The sequence below is a fragment of the Triticum aestivum genome, chromosome 5D, assembly GCF_018294505.1.
Source record: "Triticum aestivum cultivar Chinese Spring chromosome 5D, IWGSC CS RefSeq v2.1, whole genome shotgun sequence".
Classification (NCBI taxonomy): domain Eukaryota; kingdom Viridiplantae; phylum Streptophyta; class Magnoliopsida; order Poales; family Poaceae; genus Triticum; species Triticum aestivum.
In genome coordinates this window covers 373,752,316-373,760,858 of record NC_057808.1, presented here as the reverse complement: position 1 = coordinate 373,760,858, position 8,543 = coordinate 373,752,316, and positions in this window count along the sequence as shown.

Sequence of the window (8,543 nt, the reverse complement as noted above, 5' to 3'; positions counted from 1 at the left end):
GACCGGCCTCCTCCGCCACCGCGCCGACAACCGTCCGCCCGGTCGCGACCACCGTCTGCCAGGCCCCGCCCTTGCCTCGTCCCGGCCCCCTCCGACGTCGCCACCTCCCCCGCCCCTGCTGTCCTCCAGCCGCTCCGGTGCTGCTTCCCCTCGGTGAGTTCCCCCGCCCCCCGGTCACTCGCCGGAGTTGTAGGTGATGCCGCTGTTGTGTTAGCTAGATAGACAAAATTAGTGTAGTGCAATTATTTTGTATGTTTAGTGCAATTTTAGTAGATAGATAGAGAAATGTTAAAATTTGGATAGTTGAATGAAATGGATAGATAAGTAGATAAATTTCTAGGTACATCAATGTATGGATAGGTAGGTACATTTTAGTTTTGACCAAAAAAATTAATCAATGCGGTAAAAATTTAATTTGAAGTATCATGATTGTTGAGGATATAACCATTAGAGTCACCCGCCCAGGAGGGGCCGGGTTACGTCATGATGGTCATCACGCGAAGCCTAGTACCAAGCTTGAAGACGGCGGGTTAGATAATGGGCTTAAAACTCGGAGGAGGCTTAAGGCCCGTAGTCATAAAACGCCGTATGGCAAGACTTGTAGTGTAAGGCAAGAATAGTTGAGAGTCCGAGCCGGACACTCTTATGAGCCGGCCGGGACTCTGAGAGCCGCTGGGCGTCAACCTCTCTATATAAAGGGACGACCCGGCGGCGGTTTAGGGACAAGTAAGATCTCGTCGAGAGCCAGGCATAGCAATTAAGCTCCTTGGTCATCGAAACCGTAATCAATACCACCTCAACTGGACGTAGGCTTTTACCTTCACCGTAAGGGGCCGAACCAATATAACCCCCGTGTTCCTTGTCCCGTTAACCCCTTTAAGCTTCCTAGCTGCGATGGCTCCACGACTAAGTCCTAGCTCGAGGACATCTGCCGTGAAAATTCCACGACAATGATCATCTAAGTTTTTTACTTTATGTTTTGAATAATGTAGAATATATGCATTCTATCCTACAATTTGAGATGTTGTTGAAATGCTACATGAGATGCGAAGTTCCAAAAAATTTACTCGGTGGAATTTATAGGGTTTGTGGAGTCGCATCTCTCGATATGATATGTAGATAGATGTTTTGTGAAGTAGATAGATAGACAGATGTTAAAATTCGGATAATGGTTAGTGGCTAGTTCATCATGATGATATTGCAAAAAAAATTGAAGACACAATTTTGATTGACTGAGATGTGATGATCTAAGTTGTTCTTTCGGTGGATTTTGCAGGCTTTGTGGTGTCGCATTTCATCGGAGTGACCGTTGTACGACGCGTTGGTCCCCCTGAGCATCCCTCTGCTGTTCGACTACTTCCTCTACAGCCGAGGGTGAGCTACAAGTCCATCTCCTCCATTTTTTCATATCACTAGATTTCATTCTCAAGTCAACTGGCGTAACCTAGGCGTCTCCCGTCCGAAAGGGTTGCATCGATAAATATGCATTCAATTGCATATTTATCACCGCAGCAATTTCGGATTGTCCAGCGTTTTCCACGAACAGCCCGAGGATGTGTAGATTGGGTATGTTCTCCATGTTCTACCCTGTTCCGAGACAGGATTTCGGCGGCGCCTCCCCATTGTTCTCCGGAGCACATTCTCTCGGCTATTTGCCGAGACGTGTATCTGGAGAACAGGGGGGAGGTGCTGCCGAAATTTTGTCTCAGAACGGGTAGAATAGAGAACGTACTCAATCTACACATCCTCGGGTGGGATTAGGACCCATCTTTACCTATTAGAGATGTAGGTGGATTCAACGCTGTAGAAACTGAAAATTTGATGTGATTAATTTAAGTGAATCCTTAATTATGTTGTGTGGCTTGCAAAAAAGCAGAGGATGGCAGATAATCAGTGGATGTACAGTGGTTTTATCCGTCGGAATCGAGTAATATCAGAGTGGATCGCGAAAACCGATGTGTATTTGAAGGAGATATTCCGTCGTCCAATGAGGATTATCCCACCATGCCCCTGTGCGAGATGTGCCTGACGTCACCGTAGAAATCAGACGGACATGAGTGAGCACCTTCGCACGCACGGATATATGCCAAACTTTGACATGCCGCCGATAAACATAGCCGAGCAGGACCATGGTAGAGAGGAGGTGATGCGACAACACATCGATGGATATGAGGACGACGGGGTCAGGGACATGCTAGATGATGTCATTGTTGCAGAAACGGCAAATGCGACACCTTCAGAGAATGAACCGGAGGAGCCGGAGGCAACCGCAAAGGCCTTCTTGGAGGTCTTGGCCTCGTCGAAGAAACCTCTTTATGCGGGTGCGAAAATATCTCATCTGGATGCCATCTCGCAACTGATTGCAGTCAAGGCTGAGTATGGCTGTAGCCAGAAATGCTTCGAAGCATTCATGGGAGTATGGGCTAACAGCCTCCCTGAGGGTCATGAACTGCCGAAAAGCATGTACGATACAAAGAAAATCATGAAGGCACTCTCTATGGATTATGAGAAAATAGATGTTTGCCCAAAGAATTGCCTTTTGTTTAGGCACGAGTATGCGGATGACAAGTACTGTAGGAAGTGCGGTTCGTCTCGGTACATTGAGGTGGTCGGTGAGGATGGTGAGAAAAAGCAGCTAACCATCCCCGTTAAGGTTCTTCGGTATCTTGATTTTATAAAAAGACTGCAGCGCCTTTTCATCACGAAGGAGTCTGCCAAAATGATGAAGTGGCACAAGGAAGGTATAAGGTACAATCCAAAAAAATTGTACATCCATCGGAAGGGGAAGCATGGAAGTCGTTCGATGAAGAATACCCCGAGGAAGCAGCCGAGGCTGGGAATGTCAGAATAGCCATATCAGGTGATGGGTTGAATCCATATGGTATGTCGTCCAATCCATACAGCTGCTGGCCCGTGTTTGTAATTCCGCTCAATCTTCCTCCCGGTGCCCTAATGCAATGGAAGACCATGTTCTTGTCGCTCATTCCGGGGCCTGAATACCCGGGGAAGCAATTGGGTGTGTTTATGCAGCCGCTGGTGGATGCTTTGCACCATTCTTGGTACTTTCCGAGGTTGACATACGACCGGGATCTGCAGAGAAATTTCTTGATGAAAGTTTGGTTGCACTATTGCATGCATGACTTTCCCAGCTATGCTCTATTTTGCGGATGGTGTACAAGTGGGAAGATGCCATGCCCAGTGTGCATGCAGGCTCTGCGAATAATTTGGCTGAGTAAGGGTGGCAAGTATGTAGCCTTTGACCTGCATCGACAGTTCCTCCCTCCAGACCATCCAGACAGGGAAGACAAGAAGAACTTCACGAAAGGTCGGGTTGTTCATGAAGTAACCGAGATTCCAACATTTTCGGGGGCAGATGTTCTTGCTCAGCTAAAAGCTCTCAAGCCTAAAGTCAAAGGCAAAGGCAAAGGCTTCGAGGGATATGGTGAGACGCACAACTGGACTCACATTACCCCCTTCTCGCAGCTTCCCTATTTCAAGGACCTCAAACTTCCTTACAATATTGATGTGATGCACACCGAAAAGAATGTGGCAGAGTCCCTTTTCCACACGATCCTCAACATTCCTGATAAGACGAAGGATAACGTTAAAGCTAGAGCCGATCAACAGAGAATTTGTGGTAGACCACGCCTGAACATGAAGCCTCCCACAGGCGGTCAGAAAAACTGGTTCAAGCTAGATGCTGACTTTGTCCTTAAACCGCCAGAAAAAAAGGAAGTACTTATCTGGCTGAAACAAATTTTGAAGTTCACCGATGGTTATGCATCGAATATAAGTAAGGGAGTCAATCTTTCAACGGGCAAAGTGACCGGCCTAAAGAGTCATGACTACCATGTATGGATTGAGCGGATAATGCTGATGATGGTTCGAGGCTATGTCCCCGAGCATGTCTGGCGAGTGCTTGCCGAGCTTAGCCATTTCTTCCGCACGCTCTGTGCTAAAGAAGTAAGTAAAGAGGTGATTGAAAAATTGCATAAGAAGGCACCGGAGTTGATAGTCAAGATAGAGAAGATCTTTCTGCCAGGCTTCTTTACTCCGATGACACATCTCATTCTGCACCTCGCGAACAAGGTATTGTTGGGGGGGGCCTGTGCAGAATCGCTGGCAGTACGGCCCTGAGAGACAGAACAAGCATCTCCGACGGAAATGTGGAAACAAAGCTAAGATTGAAGCTTCCATAGCTGAGGAAGTTATCCTAGAGGAGGTGTCAGACCTCAGGACATCATACTATCTAGACCATGCATGTTCCCCATCTGCATAACAAGGTGCCTCGATACAATATAGAAGAGCCCAAGTATCAACCCAGGCTCCATCTATTCAACGCGCAAGGTGGGAGGGCTGGGGCCTCGAAATCTTATAACATGCCACGACAAGAGTGGGAGGACCTCATGTTCTATATCTTGCACAATATCAAGGAAGTTGAGGAAGTGTGGATGAGGTAATACCACTACATCATTCCTTTATGTCTTCCACATCATCATGTTCCATGTTCACTTAGTCCCGGTCTAACACCGCTTTTCTTTTTTTTAGTGATTTCGTTCAAGAGGAATGGACGGGAATGAATCCTCCTACTGAGGCGGAGGCACTTACTCTTCTCCGTCATGGAAACCCTGGACGTAAAATTTTTATTGCTTGGTTCATGGAGAAAGTAATTTTCCACACTCCCCTATTAAATACCTAGTTCAACATTTATTAGTTAACCGAACTAATGCACGCATCAATTTCAATTATACTTGTAGGGAAAAGATTCGAACATATCTATGGATGATGAATTGAGATGGGTTTCCATGGGTTTTGACCCTGCCGTCATGACATGTAAAAAGTATGATGTGAATGGGTATTGCTTATATACAGAGGAGCACCAAAACAGCCGGCCCGATCCCAAAACTATAAATACCGGAGTGTACACCCCCGGTCAAAATTCAGTAGACTACTACGGAAGGGTACAGAATATATACGAGGTTAAATTCCGCCAGGGGCGTGAGACCCTAAGTCTGCCTGTGTTCAAATGCCGATGGTTCGATCCGCGGGAGGGGGTAAAACATACGCCTTCCATTGGTTTGGTCGAAGTTAAACCATCAACCGTCTATGCCGGAGCCGATCTCTTCATTGCGGCTACCCAAGCTACACAAGTATATTATCTGCCTTACCCATGCCAGAAAGAGTATCTAAAGGGTTGGGAAGTTGTGTTCAAGGTGTCGCCACATGGTAAGCTACCGGACCCGAATGAAGACGATTACTACAACATTAACCCCATGACATACGAGGGAGTGTTCTATCAAGAGCAACCTGATGATGATGATGATGATGTGGTTAGAAACGATGACACTAGACCATTGGGTGATGATGATGTGGATCCAAACGTCGACGATGCACAGAATGATGGTGAGACCATTGTCAATGAAAATGACATACTTATGCTAGAAAAGTTAAACGAAGACGCTGACGACGAGGAAGAGCCTCCACCTCCGTCAGACAACGAAGATGATATGATTGATAGTGATGATGAGACGGACCGAGAAAGAGGTTACAACAGTGATGATTCATATGGGTTCTAGCAGATGTACGTTTCAAGTCTTTTTTCTATAGTTTAGGAATATGCCTTTTTATGCATTTTTATTAATGTGTTTATTATCATGCCTTTTCCTTCATTTCATTAATTTACTAATTGCTTATTCTCTTCTCAATGCAGGTTCGTGGAACATGGGCAAGGGGAAGGCCGACGGCGTGGGTTTCGTACGCAAGGTCGTCGGCGTGCCTAGTCGGAGTGGTCGAGCACGTAATCCTCCCCCTCGGCTACTTGACGATGACTCCTCACAGGGAGATCGAGGGAGAGGTGCCCCTAGAGGAGGAGGGGGCAGGGGGAGAGCCTCTAGAGGGCGAGGTGGTGGGGGGAGAGCCACTACAGGGGGTCGCGGCCAGAAAGAGCGCACCCTCACCGACTTAGGGGTGTTGTCTTCGAGGCCCTCCTCTAGTGAGGTACCCTCTGGCGAGGAGGAGGACGAGGAGGAGGAGGTTCGGGATGGGGTCGAGGAGGAGGTGGAGGAGGAGGCAGGCGAGGAGAAGGAGGACGAGGAGGAGGAGGAGGTTGGGGAGGGGGAGGCAGGCGAGGAGGAGGGTGGTGGCGGGGATGATGGTGGTGACGGGAAGGGGGTTGACAACAAGGGATGGCTGCGTGGTAACGCAAAGCTACCAAAGCAGGTTCCTGCTACTGAGGAGCAGAAGTGGCTCATTGAGCCCACAGGGAAAGAGTAAGTGCCACTTTATAATAATTTCATTATTTTCCTTGTCACATGCTTATTCCGGTTGTTATTTATTTTGCTTGTCACATGCTAATAGTTCATTCTTTTGCAGCAACTGGATATATTCTAAAGGGGTCCGTATTCCCAACGGCCTCATCACCGTCTTGCTGAAGTTATACTGGCCGGGGTTGTACTGTCCGGATCCAGTCAGGCACCCGGACCGTCGGGTTTTGGCCACGAGCTGGGACCACTGGGAAGCGGCCCTCCACGCGGACCATGAGACCCATGCCAAGGCCGTGATCACTACTTTCTGGGTGAGTTCTCTTCGGAAGCACAAGTCCATTCTAGTTTCATGAATGATTTAACTCATGGCTTCTTCCATTCTTGTTTCATGCATGATTGTAGAAATTCTATCGAGTTCTTCCGGAGCACAGGGCCAGAGCGGACCAGATCGTGCTGCGCCAATGCAAGAAGAAGGCCCGCCAGATGCAGTACGAGGTGCGCTATGTGGCCATCTCGACATACTACCACGACTATCTTGGTGTGAAGATGACCAAGGAAGAAGCGCGGAGGATGGGCATTACCTTGGAGAGGGACGAGTTCTTGGCGGTAAGTATAAAAGATTTTTCATTATGCTTTCATTACCTTGTGGTACATTTCACCGTTTCGTGTTGACATGCCATTATGCTTTTATTATGTAGGTGTGTCCAAATTGGTGTTATGGAAAAGATGAGTCCTGGGCGGCATTGGTGGATCTTTGGTGTGATGAGGCTGGAGCCTGGGCGGCTATGAGAATCAAAAACAAGGCCAACCGAGGGAAGGAGGGAGTACATGCTCAGGGAAACCGAAACCAATATCTCCACAAGGCAGTTAATGTATGACTAACCCCATTAAACATTCTTCTTCTTCTATTTACCATCACTTTCTTATGTATGACTAACCTCTGTTTGGTGGTGCAGGAGGAGAAACTGAAGTGGCCGCTCAGACATGCAGGCGTGGGAGATCGCCCATACGCGGAAGGACCCCAAGCCTGGCGAGCCCAAGTACTACGGCAAGAAGACCGCGGGGAGGAAGAAGGCCTACTCCGAAGGGTATTTGAAGTTACATCCTGACACACCTGACCCCATTGTGGCGGATCTGGACGAGAGGGTGGTGGTGGGCATGGGGCCCAAGGAGCACGGTCGGGAGGCGGTTCTTGATGCTGTGATCACTCCTACTATCTCCTACACACAGCTCCGTAGGATCGACCTGAGCCTGAGCCAGCGCACGAGCCAGCCAGTGACCAGTGCACAGTCACAGTCCCTCTTTTAGGAGCAACAATCTGTAAGTATTTTCCCTCTTATCTTCATTGCTCACTTTATTTTCCGCATTTAGTAGTTTTATGAGTTCCATCATGTCATACCGTAGGCCTACCTGGAGTACACACGCCAGGAGACCATGGCGTGGCATGAGAGGCTTTATGAACACCAGGTGCAGAGGGATCGCCAGATGCAGCAAGCTTTTCAGGAAATGGCGGCCGACAGGTGTCCTCAGTTGCAGCCAGCACAATGTCCTCCAGCACAACCAGTGCTGCTGACCTTTGAGGAGTTTGTGGCACAGAACGCTGGCCCCTCGCCGGTTAGTTCATCCCCAATCTATTCACCCAAAGCATGTCATGCCTTTCAACACAGTCATATATCCCGTTAATATGTCTTTTCAACATCCAGGGAACAAGTGGATCTACCGTTGGCGGTGGTCTTCGCAGCACTCCCGAGACACGGAGCCCGACCACTCCGATCCACGGAGGCGGAGGCGGAGGTGGAGGCGGTCTTGGCGGTAGCACTGCCGCTAGCAGTGACGACCTGGGCTTCGGCGGTCTTGGCGGTGACGACCTCCGCGGTGCTCGACGTCCTGGCGCTTAAGCCTTTGGGTCACATTATGGCGGTCTTGGTGGTGATGATACTTATATGCTAGTGATGTTTCTTATTGTTGTTTGTGAGATTCTTATATGCTTTGGTGGTGATGATACTTATATGTTTATGCTTGTGATGCTTCTTATGATGTGTGATGATGAATTTGTTGTGTGATGCTGCTCCTTATTGTTATGTGATGCATATATTGTTGTATGATCCTTATATATGCTGTATATATTCAAATCAATTGAGCTGAAACAAAACAGAAAAAAGAAGAAAAAAAAAGCAGACAGAAAGCCGTCGGCATAGAGCTGGCGTGAGCTCCCAGTGGATGACACGGGGCAGGTCTATGCCGACGGCCTAGCCGTCGGCTTAGACGGCTAGGCCGTCG